Raw genomic sequence first — 14,903 nt, 5'->3', positions numbered from 1 at the left:
CCAGTTATGGCCCAGGAGCAGGGACAATGAAGACCAATGAAGACCACGGCTTTACGTATGTGCCAGCAAAGCCGTGGAGGCCATTTACCTGATGTGCTATTCCATACATAACCCTATACTGTATATTTTATGAATCAATAAAAAATTTACAATTTTTAATTATAAACCTGTGTTTTCTATCAAAATTACTTCTTTTTTTTTAAAATATATTTTATTGATATTTTACAGAGAGGAAGGGAGAGAGATAGAGAGTCAGAAACATCGATGAGAGAGAAACATCAATCAGCCGCCTCCTGCACATCCCCCAGTGGGGATGTGCCCACAACCCAGGTACATGCCCTTGACCGGAATCGAACCTGGGACCTTTTAGTCCGCAGGCTGACGCTCTATCCACTGAGCCAAACCGGTCTTGGCTCAAAATTACTTCTTGCGTGAATTTTGGGACACCCTATATAATGACACATACCATTCTCTCCACTCAGTGTGCTCCATTTGAATGGATTAAATGTATGTGACTCATATGAAAAGCACTGCTGCTTGCTCTTAATAGAGGAAGCATTAGCTCATTACCTGACGCCTGAAGTGGTTTAAATGGCATATACTGACTTGAAGAACAGAAGGAAAAATAACAAAAACAAAAACAAAAAACAACGTTCAGTGCTGTGGACAGCAGAATCATCTCCCTTTCCCTTTGTTTTTTTCTGCTTTTCCCATGAACCTATTTGTACTCTGCCTCAAAATCAACACAGAAGACAAAATCAGATGCTGTAGTCTGCATTTTATAGTGCTATTTGAGTACAAAGAGGTGTTTTTCAATCTTTACTTTTTTTTTTTTTTTTTAATCAATGCAGCTCAAACTTGCTCCCAACGTTCCAGGAGCCAGGCCAATGTGGCTGTGCGGACACACCTTTACTAGGTGCTGTCAGGCTTCAGGGCTGGGGCAGGGAACACGCCAGGTGTTGCTGGAAACGAATCAGCTCTCCCCTCTACATAGCAGGAGTCTTTTCATTATAAAATGCCAAGCAGCAGCCGTTTTCCATTACCCCCATCCTCAGCCCTCCTCACCCAGGGGGTAGGAAGGGGTTGGGAGGATATTTACTCTTGGCTTGTTGATTTCTCTTATTTAACTGAGCCCAGTGACAGCTGCTTCTCTGAGTGCAACGCCAGCCGGCTCAGGACTAGCCACCCTGGAAGGCAAGCGGCAGAGCTGACCAGGGGCTTTGACCAGCCTGAGCGGGCAGGTCACAGCAGCCTCAGCAGGCAGGCTGCTCCCGAAGACTCTAGGCCCCTCCCAGCTCCGCACCCAGCTCCCTGCTCTCCTCCTTTCACACACAGGCACCACCGGCATGCTGTGCCCCCAGGCTTGGTGTGCAGACACCAGGGTTGCAGGTTCAAGATGCTCCACCTCCTCCTGGTATTTTGAGTCATAAACGCCTGCAGGGACCTTTCCACTCGGTCTTGGTCACTGCTGAGGTTTCCTGGACTCTCTAGGCCAGGGACAGCCAGGACCTTTACCCCTGACCAACACCTTGCCTGCAGCCTGCCTGGGGTATCCCCAGCCTCAGGAAAGTGTGGGGCTGTGGCCGGCCTGGGTGAGGGGCTGTGCTAGCCAACCCCCCACCCTCAATTGGGGTAGGAGAGGCTGATCAGGGGTAGGGCCAGGGGAGGGGCTGGGCAGGGCAGCCATCTTGTGATAGCATGATGGCATGAGGGTCAATTTGCATATTACCTCTTTATTATATAGGGTTTCTTTTATTTCAGAGAGGAAGGGAGAGGGAGAGAGAGATAGAAACATTAATGATGAGAGAGAATCATTGATGGGCTGCTTCCTGCACGCCGCCCACTGGGGACTGAGCCCACAACCTGGACATGTGTTTTGACTGGGAGTTGAACTGTGATCTCCTGGTTCATAGGTCAATGCTCAACCACTGAGCCATGCTACCTGGGCAGTAATTGTACTTCTTTGAAGACTTATGTTCACACAAAAACCTGTACACAAATGCTCATAGCAGCTTTATTTGTAACAGCTCACAGTGGAAACAAACCAGATGTCTTCCACCAGGGAACAGCTAAGCTGTGGTCCATCCACACCACAGAACAACACTCTGCAATAAAAAGGAACAAAATGTCAATACACAAGCACAACCTGAGTGACTCTTCAGAGAATTATGCTGAGGGAAAGAAGCCAAAGCCAAAAGGTTACATACTCTATGATTTCATTTATAGAACATTCCTGAAATGACAATCAGAAATGGTAAACAGATTAGTGGTTGCCAGGAATAAGGCAGAAGTGGGTGTTCCATATCATGAATGTATTAGTGTCAGTGTCCTGGTTGTTTTTGTTTGCTTTTTAGCGGAACCAAAGTGCATTGAGAGCATCCATGTGAATTAAAGTCAACTAGTCCATGTGTAGAGTCCAACATGGCCATAAGCTACGTGGGCGTAGGGATGTGCTCCCCTGCCGTAAGAACGTCAGGAACCCATTGTGTGCTGGGGGAGAAGGGAGAGCCGTGTTCAGGTTGTGATGTTGCACTACCACTGTGCACAATGCCATTACTGGGAAAAAGGAGAGAGGGCACCTGTGGCCCTATGTATTGTTTTTCATCAATGCATATGAAGGTATAATTACCTCAAAATTAAAAGTTTAATTAAAAAACAAGGCAGCCCTGGTGGGGCGGCTCATTGGGTTGGAGCACTGTCCCATACACCAAAAGGTTTTGGGTTTGATTCCCAATCAGGGCACGTACCTAGGTTGTGGATTTGATCCCTGGTTGGGGTGTGTATGTAAGCAACGGATTGATGTTTCTTTCTCACATCCATGTTTCCCTCTCTCTCTAAAATCAATTTTCAAAAAGGTAGTTTGCCTTCTGCATTTGGAGGCATGTTTTCCACACTGTATTATTGTGCACCGCATGTGCAGAGGAGAGAACTGCCTGTTGAAACCATGTGCTGGATGGTCCTTGCCCTGGTGATGTGTCTGCTCCTACTCAAGTCCACTTTCACACTGCCAGGAGTTTAACCATGTCAAGTTTTAAACCACTTGGTTTGGTTTATTTGGTGTTTTTTTTTAATCTTTAGCAGAGGATATGTTTTTCAGATTATGAGAGAGAAAGGGAGAGGGGAAGAGAGAGAGAGATACATAGATGTGAGAGAGAAACATTGCCTCCTGTATGTACCCCGCTCCTACCAGGAATCGAACCCATGACCCTTTGGTAGGTGCAGGGATGATGCTCTAACCAACTGAGTCACACAGGCCAGGGCTGGTTTATTAATTTTCAGAAACTGTGTAATTAATTTAATGATCTGGGGAGCTTTTACAATTTAAAGAAGAAACAAATATTCATTAGTCAATCAAGAAAATCTGAGACTTCTTAACCTCCTCTTCCAGGGCCATAGAGTATCTCCTTCTGGGTTCTAACAAGTTAAAAACTTGCTTCCCTCGTTCCTGGTAGGTCTGATCAAATAATCAAATGGATAACCCCTCCCCTGGGAAACTGATCATTTCACAACCGACATTCCCTGTTGCTTAGATACATTCTATTTGCAAAGACCGGTAACTTTCCCCTCTGGACTTGCCCAGGATCCAGACCTGCCCATAGAATTCCCTGCTGAAAAAGTCGCCTAGAGTCCTTTAATATCTCTGGACTCCCTGTCCCTGGGTGCTGGCGCCATTTTGGGGCTCAGCCCATCTGGTTTTCCAGATGACCTAAAAATTTAATAATTTTTTACTCCGTTTGACCTCATATGTACCTCCTTCGGTGACCCTAACAGTTCCACTGTTACACTGTGACAGGGCTGATATCCTGTGATGGAATGTGTACGTCACTCACTGCCCAGAAAATCCACAGCACCTCTGGTGGGGTTGCTCAGTGGATTGTACTACCGGATGGAACTGAGTCATATTTTTTCCATACCTGAAAGAAGCAGAACAGAATGTGTCTTTTTTTTTTTTTTCATTTGTTTGTTTGTTTTTTGGCAAGGTCTACCAGTTTTGTGATGAAATGCTGGCTGTTGCTTCCTTTTCACCCTGGAGAAGGTTTACTTCTGGAGCTCAATAGATAAAACTATTTAGTCAAAGTTATGGCAGTTCTTATTCCAAGTAGCTTTGACCCAAAGCTACTGGACCTTCATCCCAGAATGCTTTTATTAAAAAAAAAAAGATAATATTTTTGAGGGTGTTTTTAAAATTTATTTTTGACTATACATCTACTCTCTTTGGTCTTAGTATAGTTTCTACTTCAATCTTTTGATTCAACAAATTGAGGGAATTTTTACCCCGAGCAGCCATTTTCCAACCCACCGCTTTACCGCAGGAGTAATACACCTTTTCCCACTTTCCCCAGGAAGGCTCAATAGCTACTGAAAATGCCTGTGTCACCCCATTTCCAAGCCATTTAAACCACTGAGCCCCGACTGTGCAACATTCTCCAGGGGTTCTACACACACTGTTTCGCTACTGAGAAGCTCAAGAAGGCCTTACCTCCTCTCAGGAAGGGCAGAGATGGTTTGGACCTTAAGGCCTTTGAGCCTAAGGCTAGAGAGAAGCTAAGTGGGAATGGTCAATTAAGATGCAAACAAACTAAGGAAAGGCCAAGTGATGACATAGACAGAAGGCAACTGACTGCAAGCCACAGAGAGGATCTCACCAGAAACCGAATCTGCTTGGAACCTTGATCTTAGACTTCTAGCCTCTAGTTTAAATAATTCTGTTATTTAAACTATCCACTCTCTGGTATTTGTTATGGCACCCAGATAAACTGGTAAATTATATCACACAGAAAATTAGACACATTTTAACCTATTTTGCATTCTTTGGATAAATCCAAAGTAGTCATGAAGTATTTATCTTCTTTATATGTTGCTTATGTGTTCAATAGAAACTTGAGAAACATTTTCTGGATCATGGTAGAAGGCATATAATTTTGGATCAGGCAAATTTAATAATATGCAGATCTTGCTACAGAAAATAGAAGTATACTATTATAACATTCTTTTGGTATACATAAAAAGGTATAATAACACTTGAACTTATGCTGATAAGCTAATGATGCATGCTATAAACTCAAGAAACCCCTTATATAACAAAGTTATAGCTAATAAGCTAACAAAGGAGATAATCATTAAGACATAGTGAGTTACTACAAAAGAAGGTAGAAAAAGAGGAAAAGGGGAGCATAGAACACATGTTATTAATTTAACCTAATCACATTAATTCTTATATTAAATATAAATGAACTGAATACAATTAAAAATGCCCAACTATATAGAGCTGTGGACAAAAGGGGCCACATGCTAACCTGACAAGCTCAGGGGAGGCCTGCATGGCAGTCTTGCAAACTCAGAGACCTAAAGTAACCACAAAGGATGGTTACTGAAATTAAACTTTAACTAAAAGCCGTTATGGTGGGTAGTTACATCTTCGCTGACAAGGTCAACCTTTATCTTAACCGAGCCTATCTGTCTTTTTGCATCTATAATAACATACCCTTTGAAATGTCTAGGTAACTTGTAACTTCCCTTTTTCTGGACCCCTTGGGGTACAACCTAATATGCTGGGTGCCAGGACAGATAGCACAAATTCCTTCATTATCATGTTAATTGTTCCTGCACCCACCTAAGTATGTGTCCATCATTTTGCTTTTTATCCAATCCCAGGGGTTTCCCCACTTTGCTTTCTCCCACCTCTCTAGTCTATCACCAATGGACTTCATGTAACTCACCTACATCCCTTTCCTTTGATTGCAATGTATAAATACAGATGTAACCCGCCAATCTCCTGAGCATTATCTCAATTTGTTGAGGTTCTGCTTCCCGGCATATGTCGACAGTTTGGCTCAAATAAATTCACAAAAATTCTTTACAGGTTCCAATTTTTTTTTTAACGTTAACATTACAAACTACAATGTCTGAGATAAAACATACATTGGATGGGACTAAGGGCAGATTAGAGGTTGCAGAAGAAAAGATAAATTCAGACACTAGCTTTTAACAAACTGTTTATGGACTGATTTTAGTAAGAAATTAAAGAGCACCAGAAGCACTTCAAGATGAGACACAGGGACAGGTGCAGGGTCAGCCATGCTCAGTAGGCCAACTCCAGGGACGGGCAGGGCAGGGTCAGCACCACTCTAGAGGCCAGGAATAAAAATCCAAAGCAACAGTGTTGACAGGAAGGGAAACTTGTTTCTCCTCCACCCCTCAACATAAATGACAGGCACGGGTCCATCAGACTGGGAGGGGGCTAGTGTGGAAGTTGAGGTTCGAATCCAAATCTGCTCACTCCAAGGCCCATGTCCCTTCCCAATGTTTTCTAAGGATTGTAACCTTAGGCCGATGATGCTGAACAAGATTTCCACATTCAGTTTGTTGTGAAAACTAAACAACCACCTACCAAAGGAATTGTGATGGACAAATGGATGCAATTGTATTAATTAGACTATTTAGATTTCCCTACTTTTACAAAACTATATATTTTTATTGATTTCAGAAAGGAAGGGGAGAGGGAGAGATAGATAGGAAACATCAATGATGAGAGGGAGCCATGCCGGCTGGGCTAGATTTCCCTACTTACAGTGAGACAACCATTGATCAATACATATGCCCATCTCCAGGTTAATTTGGAAGTTTTAGTCTTTAGCGACATGGTGTTAAGTGTGTGAATAATTAGAGTTCCCAATGTGCAGAAGCTTATTGATAATCCTAAAGAAAGGCAATCGTGTTGGTGGAGAAGTCGAACTTCAGAATTCCTGTCCTTTTGGTTCATAGTTTTCTAATTTACACCCATTATATGCCAGCCAGACTGATTTTTGGTCATGCTATTAACATTCTTCCTTGTTTTCTAAGGCATTGGAGTCAGCTTGTGCATGTCTTCTCACCCCGTATTTCCTCTTTCCTCTCTGCACCCTACTGTACTCAGGATGCTTTCTTCCTTCAGCAGGAATGTTGAAGAGCCAAGTTTTCCTAGGACCCAGCCACACACATTCCTCAGGGCATGGAAGTTGAGATGCTAAGCATTTTCAGGTGCTAGAGATAACAGAGTCCCTGGAATCATGGGGCTTACAGGTTGGAAAGAAGATTAGAAACAACTACAATTACTACACAAATGGTGTTGCTCTCCCATTGCTTTCCTGATTTCCTGCTGCATCTTATGTACCAATTCTCAATATCTATCACCCTCACTGCCACTTCTCCTGCAACAACTTTGTGAAGGAAAAAAAGAAATATTATATTCTACTAGAGGCCCGATGCACAAAATTCATGCGGGGGGGGGGGGGGGGGTTGTCCCTCAGCCTGGCCTGCAACGATGCCAGCATCCCTGGCCCCGGTCTCTGGCCTGAGGTCCCTCCCCTCCCTCCACTCCCTCCACGTGGCTGGGGCGCAGACGCTGGGCTTGAGTCACTGGGGCGACGTAGCCAGCGTCCCGCCCCAGTCACTATGGGCGCCTCCATCTTTTGTCGTGGAGTGACAGTTAATTTACATATTACTCTTTTATTAGATAATGTCAATCTTAGCTCAACCAATCAACTCTCATTAAAAAGAACACTTGACAGAAATCACTCTCATTTAGAATTAAGGCTGAAAAGTAGCTTCTGATTCACATTCTCATATACTAGTATGTTCAAAATGCTCTCCTGGGAAAAGGTACCAACGTGCATCTCACAGTTGAGTTACAGGAGGGAGGCTGGCTGAGCCCAACCCTCAGAATAATACACCACAACCAAAGGTCCAGCTTACCATTTCAAAAAGCAGTCAGGACACATACCTGGATTGCGGGCTCTATCCCCAGTTGGGGGGTGCACAGGAGGCAACTCCTGGTTAGCTCTCATGCACGGCTCAGTCAAGAAGCAGCTTGGGCTGTGTGTGATCTCATCTGAAGGCTGCGCTGGAGCTGGAAAACCCACTTCCCAGGGAGCCTCTATGGCCTTCGGCAGGAGTCTCAGTTCTTCCACAGGTACCTCTCTAGAGCTGCTGGGATGTCCTTATGCCATGTCAGCTGGCTTCCCTCAATGTGACAACCAAAGACAGGGGACCATGGTTCCAAAAATGTCATTAGATCATGAAATTAAAAGAACTTCCCATATTTGTGATGATCATTTATGATGACTCACTCAAAGCTGAATATTAGTAATACTCCCACTATAGATTTGCTAACACACTACCTTCTACACTTTGTAGAGATGGTTCTATCTGAAAGAAAATTAACTTCCAGGACAAAGTCTCTCTCATTTTTTAAAAATAGATTTTATTAATTTTTTTACAGAGAGGAAGGGAGATGAACAGAGAGTCAGAAACATCGAAGAGAGAAACATCGATCAGCTGCTTCCTGTACACTCCCTACTGGGGATGTGCCTGCAACCAAGGTACATGCTCTTGACCAGAATCGAACCTGGGACCCTTCAGTCCACAGGCTGATGCTCTATCCACTAAGCCAAACCGGTTAGGGCAGCAGTTTTCAACCTGTGGGTCATGACCCCTTTGGCGGTTGAATGACCCTTTCACAGGGGTCGCCTAAGACCATCCTGCATATCAGATATTTATATTATGATTCATAACAGTAGCAACATTACAGTTATGAAGTAGCAACGACAATAATTTTATGGTTGGGTCACAACATGAGGAACTGTATTTAAAGGGCCAGAAGGTTGAGAACCACTGGGTTAGGGCCAAAGTCTTTTTTTGACCTCTGGCTTAAGTGTGTATAAATATGATGTTTGGGAAAGAAGACCTTGTTAAATAAGTTATTTGGAAGGAATTGGGACATATGTGAAGGTGCTCAAACACAGTAGTTAACATAAGGAATATAAAGTAAGGCAAAAATAGGTATCATGCAATACTGGATTACTATAACACCAACTGGAACTGCAATCACTTAAAAGTAATAGCAAGGTCATGGGGAAATGGGGCTCTCTCTGTTCCTTTATTCTCAGGTGGGGGCAGGAGAAGGAGTTCCATCAAGAAGATATGTAACAACCTTGGACAGGAGAGAAAAACAGGCTAAGTTCCTAAAATCTGTAAAAGTGACTTAGTAGTAAAGAGGACATCTTCAACATTCATTTTCCCCCAAGCACATTCCTCACAACTTTTTATAGACCCCATCACTTCTCCAACTTGCTAGTTAACCTCATTTTCAGCAAATGAACTGACCCGAAAGTCTGGGGTCTGAGCTCCTTTCACCATAGAGAATCAGGGTTCTAATTCTCTGCTACCAATAACCTCATCACCCAATCCAACGATTTGTTTTTTTTAAAAAATGTATTTTTTACTGATTTTTAGAGAGAGAGGAAGGTGAGAGGGATAGAGAGACAGAAACATTGATGAGAGAGGAAAATCATTGATTGGTTGCCTCCTGCCTGCACTGAGTTCAAGCCCACAACCGGGCATGTGCCTGACTGGGAATCAAACTGGTGATCTCTTGGTTCCTGGGTTGACGCTCAACCACTGAGCCACACAAGCTAGGATTGAGCCAATGATTTTGTCCAGTCAAGATATTAAGGCCCAACTTCCCACCCAATATTCAATACTTTTTCTCTGTATTATTTAGATTGACCTCTAGTTGTCACCTAAACTCAACAACTTCTAAGTGAAACTTTGAAACTTTATCTTTTCAAAGTCTTCCAATTGCCTTCAGGATGCAAGCAAAACTCCTTGGTTTGGTGCTGACAGTTACAACCTGGGACTATCCTGAATTTCTCATTTCTCACATTGCCTCTCACTGCTTCCCCATTATGCATTCTTTGATCTATACTCCAGTTTTCACACTGTGCTCCATACACACCAAACTTATGCTGTCTTCCTGGCCCAGAAACACGTCAGTCCTTGAAGTCCCAACACTGCAAGCTAAGTCTTCTCCCTACCCTTGGTGTCTATAGCACTTATTTTTAGAATAACACATTTTGTCTTCTTATTTAGTATTTTGTTATGCATTGTCTTGTTCATAAATGTCTCATCTCCCCCAAACATTATAATATCCTTGAGAACACAGCCTATATCATACGTAGCATTTCTTTTGCATACTTACAAAAATAAGCACTTTGTTGTATACCCCTTAACAAATAACATCATGCTTAAGATCAGAACAGGTTCTTTATAGGTATTCACTGAATAGTTCTGTTTTTAGGGAGGTGGGGTATGGAAGCATATTAAGAAGAGCCACATCCACCTGCATTTCAGCAAACATACTAGGATATGGTGATAGGATCAAGACTTCAAGACTAAAAGAATTCTAATTTCAAATAGACTTAAAATAACTCGTATCTTCATTCACAAATGTTATATAACCGGAGCTGGACCCATATAACACTCTAATGTCTTCAGGAGGAATTGAAGCTGTTCTTTTCTGGGCACAGATGTCACAGTCTGACTGTATTTTATCAGGGAGCAATAGATTAAGTCTGGATAAGTCTTTATATAGAAAGCTATTTGTCTTCCACTTTGCTATGTTAAGCAAGGTACAGCAAAAAACATTTCCACTGAATGAAAAGTGAAGTTTCCCCAAACAGGCTTCCATTCCACTGACAGAACATGGAACACATTATGGTGTGGTGGGAAACACACTCAATCTGGAGTTCTAGTCTGGCTTTCTACTCACTAGCAAGGGAATTTTGGGCAGATTGTTTTATGTCTCTAATGTTCACTTTCCTTATGTATAAAATGGAAATGGCACCCAGCTGGGGTGGCTCAGTGGTTGAATGTAGATCTATGAACCAGGAGGTTCGATTCTCGGTCGGGATACGTACCTGGATTGTGGGCTCCATCCCCAGTTGCGGGGCATGCAGGAGGCAACCAATCAATGATTTTCTCTCATAATTGATGTTTCTATCTCTCTCTCCCTCTCTCTTTCTCTAAAGTCAATAAAAACATAGAATAGAAAGTAGAAACAGAAATGTTGATAACTTATGTCATTTACCCTTTTATTTATATTCTTAGTATAAACTCATGCACTCTTTTTTTCCAATGTGTTCTAATGTATTACTGTCATTATCCATTTTGATGTTTCTATCTGACTAAGCCAGTTCCTTATTCTATTTCTATTTGAATGGCTTTTGGGGGCCAGAGAGCCTCCAGAGCTTAAAACCTTTTACAAACCCCATCTTGCCTCATCATAAAAATCTTTTTTTTTGATTATATAAAATCTTGACTATCAAATTCAAACATTTTAAGTGGCTCACAAGACCTTGGGGTTCCTGCCTTGCTTACCCCTCTGGCCTCCTGTGCCCACTTCCTCCTCATTAATTTGGCTTTATAACACTTCTGTTCTCTGACCAGGAATGGTCTCTCCCTCCCTACTGGGAGGTTTGCTGGCAGCCCTTTCCTCCCCGCTGCCCCCCCCCCCCAACACTCCTGTCTCTCTGGCCTTGGCTTAGTTATCACTTTCTCTGATTCCTTCCCAAGTTGGCTGCAGCCCCTGCCATGTGCTTGCTACCCAGGCACTCTGTGCATACTCCATAGTCATCCTTATTTCTCTTTATCCCTCACTGCTCACCTGACTTCTGGTCTGTGCTGTGCGTCTCCCCAGAACTTAGTACAGCCCCCCGAGGTAGAGTAGGGACTTGCTGAGTATTTAATTCATGGGTAAATGAATAGTTCTATACCATTAGAAATAAAATTTGAGCATAGCAAATGAGTTTGCTAACATACAAGTAAGGTAATTTTCAATAATGGGAAATAAATCATGGATAAAGGTGTTCTTTTTCCACAACAAAGAAAAGCGTGGATCAGTGGTTGAGTGTCCACCTATGAACCAGGAGGTGAAGGTTTGACTCCTGGTCAGGGCACATGCCTGGGTTGCAGGCACGATCCTCAGTGTGGGGCATACAAGAGGCAGCTGAGCAATGATTCCCTCTCATCATGGATGTTTCTATCTCTCTTTCCCTCTCCCATCCTCTCTGAAATCAATAAATTTTTTTAAAAAGAGGCATTATTAAAATATCCTTTAAAAAAAGAAAAGGATGTTCCCATATATTAGCTGAAATTTAGGCTTTTCCTAAGAGAATAATGTCTTGCTTTTCTCATTGGTTAAATCAACAGGCATTTTTAAGGAGGTCCTATGTCCCCACCCTCCACCCCCCACATGGTGCTAGATATCACTCTTGTGAGCCTCCTCCCTTATTTGGCAGACACTCATGTAAATATCATTATAGCAGCTTTAACGGAGCTATGAACAGACCGCTGAGAGGACCCAGAGTGAATTGGAAAAGGTTTATGGTTGACATTTGAGCTGTAGTTTGAGAAATTAGCCAGATTTTTAACAGAAGTGGAAGTAGGGGAAGGACACTTCCGGCAGAGGAAAGGGCACAGATAGAAGGACACTAAAGTACCACAGTGCTCAGGAATGAAAATACACCCCACACTCAACTGCAGGAACAGCAAACATCTGGGAACCCATGATTCTGTTTTGTTCTGGTCTTTAACAGGGCTCACCACACACTATGGCCACTGTCAGTTGATTTGCCTTTCAGTAACCAATAAGGTCCTATAGCGTAAAGCCTGTGCATTATTCCTACCGACACCCAGGAAGCACTGCAGTGATTTCAAAATACTTGCTATTTGAGTGTGATTGAAAAGTGAGGGTGTCTGACGTAGGGCTGGAAAGGAGATGGATGGGACAGACTAAAGCAGGCTAGGGCCTTCTAGTCCATGGAACACGACGTGGACTTCACCCTCTGGGGCGGACAAGAAGTCTTGAGGGGAGGAGTCTTTTTAAGGAAATGTCTGTTGGCATAATGAGTGATGGGGTAAGGAGACCTGGAAGCAGAGACCAGCCTCCCTGCTATGAAAACAATTGGGAGAGGAGTAAAACCATCCTTCAGAGGGAGAAGGAAAGAGTTCTTTAGGTAGGATAGGTAGGACTTGTAACTGCTTGACATGATTTGAGAAACTTTTGTTAAAATGGTTTTTAAAAGTTGATCTTGGCACTCTCCCTCCCTTCACTCTTCCCCCACCCACCTTTAAGGGACCCCCCCAACCTTTTTTTTAAAAAAAATATATTTTATTGATCTTTTACAGAGAGGAAGAGAGAGGGATAGAGTTAGAAACATCGATGAGAGAGAAACATCGATCAGCTGCCTCTTGCACATCTCCCACTGGGGATGTGCCCGCAACCAAGGTACATGCCCTTGGCAGGAATCGAACCTGGGACTTTTCAGTCCGCAGGCCTACGCTCTTTCCACTGAGCCAAACCGGTTAGGCTCCCCTCTAACCTTTAAGGGACCCCATGAGACTTGCAACCAGGGGAGCAATGGGCAGGGGCAGCTTGTCCTGGGCTAAGCCCCTGAAGCTGTCTCCAAGGCCACCTTTTCCTCCCTTACTCTGACTTCCCAGTGAGCCACGGCAGCCCTGCCTAGGGTGTCCTGCTACTTCTTCTATGCCCTTCCTTGTTTCACTGTCCTAAGTATATTTTTGCTGTGCTTGATAACTTCTTGTTTGCTTTAAAAAAAGGTTGATCTTACTTTTTAAAGTAGAAATGCTGCAAACATGTGTTTTATGTTACAACCTCACATCCCAAGGTGAAAATGGATGTTTCATTTGAATCATGTGTCAGAAACAACCACCACCAACAATCACAGGGGAACAAAACACCCAGTGTTGATTGTTCAGGAAGGATCACATGACATGAACAGAAAGTAAGAGATGCCATTTAAATATAGCGTTTTCTCCTATCATTTAGGTTTGTAGTCTTTTTTTGTAATTGAGGAACTTGACTGTATAGCAAGATGAAAATCTAACTGACCAACTTTAGAGAATTATTCCTGGTCTCTCACAGGCAGACCCCATCACTGGGCCCAGGGATGATGTCACCGGGAAGAGCAGAGGCCTTAGTCTCAAAGCTTAGACATAAGCTTAGAGGAGGCACCTGAGAAGGGCTCTGCAACATATCCAACAGGCAGGTTCTCTTGGAAAGTGAGCTTTCAACGTTTTTGTTTTTTCCCCTCTAAAATCTTCTAATGCATGATTTCAGTGTTAGAAGAAATATCAGCCTGATGTGATTATTCTCCTTAAAGACAGTCTTATGAATATCGTTATTTAACTTTCAAGTTATCTTAGAGCTAGGATGTGAAAACACATCACAGAGCAGGAAGCAATACTGTGACCCTACCAATAGATTCCTGTAAGTGCAGAATGCAGAATACGTCGGGAAGGACCTATAAGAAGCACGGGTGCACCAAAAGCCTGGGCAGGGTGACCCAGAAAGCCACTTGTAAGAGGGGTCAAATCCTATAATTTGGCCTAATTCGTATATGTCTATATACCATCAATAATCAATTAGAGCAGCTGTACAGAAAATCAGGCAGCCAGTTAAAAAAAGGTGTGCATGCTTTTCTTATGTTTCTTTCTTCCCACAAAATGGTCAGAGGTGGGTGACAAGGTTGTGTTTGGGAAGATACCCGAATTTTCAGCGCTCCCCCTGAAACCTTAGAGAAAATAGCCGACAGGCCCAAGAGCGAGGAGAGACTGAGGCACCTGCGACCTGGCCGCCTTCTCCTCAGCCCGCTCAGGGGGCTGCCGGACCTCCACCTGGGATGCCGACCGCCAGAGGAGAGCCCCGGGGAACGCAGTCGCGGGATGAGGGGGCCGGGGGCTGTACTCTGACGGATCTCAGCGCTTCCCCAGGTCGCGGTGGAGGCCTGGGGAGGGCGGGGTGGGGCCGGGGAGCGTGGACGGGGCGGGGCGGTGTGCGCGGGGCGGGGGCTGGCTGCGTGCGCGCCCGCTCCAATCGCGGGCGCCGGGGCGAAAGGAAGGGGTGCGCGCGCGCGCGCGGATAGGCCGGGAGGAGAGGGCGGGCTGGACGCCTCGTGCGGCCAATCGAGCCGCCGCATCTTCATGACGTAAGGCTCTCCCGGGCTGTGAGCTCCAGTCGGCGGGCCTGGCGGCTGAGTGCGCGGGTGCGCGGACGCGCGGGCGAA

General features: G+C 44.1%; 1 long non-coding RNA gene across 2 annotated transcripts; it reads right to left on the bottom strand.

Annotated features, from left to right (window-relative positions):
• Positions 1-1,124: 1,124 nt before the first annotated feature.
• On the bottom strand, positions 1,125-14,869 carry LOC132215168 (uncharacterized). 2 transcript variants are annotated; one of them, XR_009448468.1, is made up of 4 exons: positions 14,461-14,869; positions 13,730-13,864; positions 3,751-3,914; positions 1,125-2,105 (listed from the first exon to the last, which is right to left on the bottom strand). It is a non-coding gene; the product is annotated as an uncharacterized LOC132215168 (long non-coding RNA). The 2 variants fall into 2 exon arrangements; XR_009448467.1 differs by having other exon boundaries at positions 13,730-14,869.
• Between the last annotated feature and the right edge of the window lie 34 nt (positions 14,870-14,903).

Source organism: Myotis daubentonii, chromosome 1 (assembly GCF_963259705.1).
Source record: "Myotis daubentonii chromosome 1, mMyoDau2.1, whole genome shotgun sequence".
Taxonomy (NCBI): domain Eukaryota; kingdom Metazoa; phylum Chordata; class Mammalia; order Chiroptera; family Vespertilionidae; genus Myotis; species Myotis daubentonii.
This window is presented reverse-complemented; position numbering and strand designations above follow the sequence as displayed.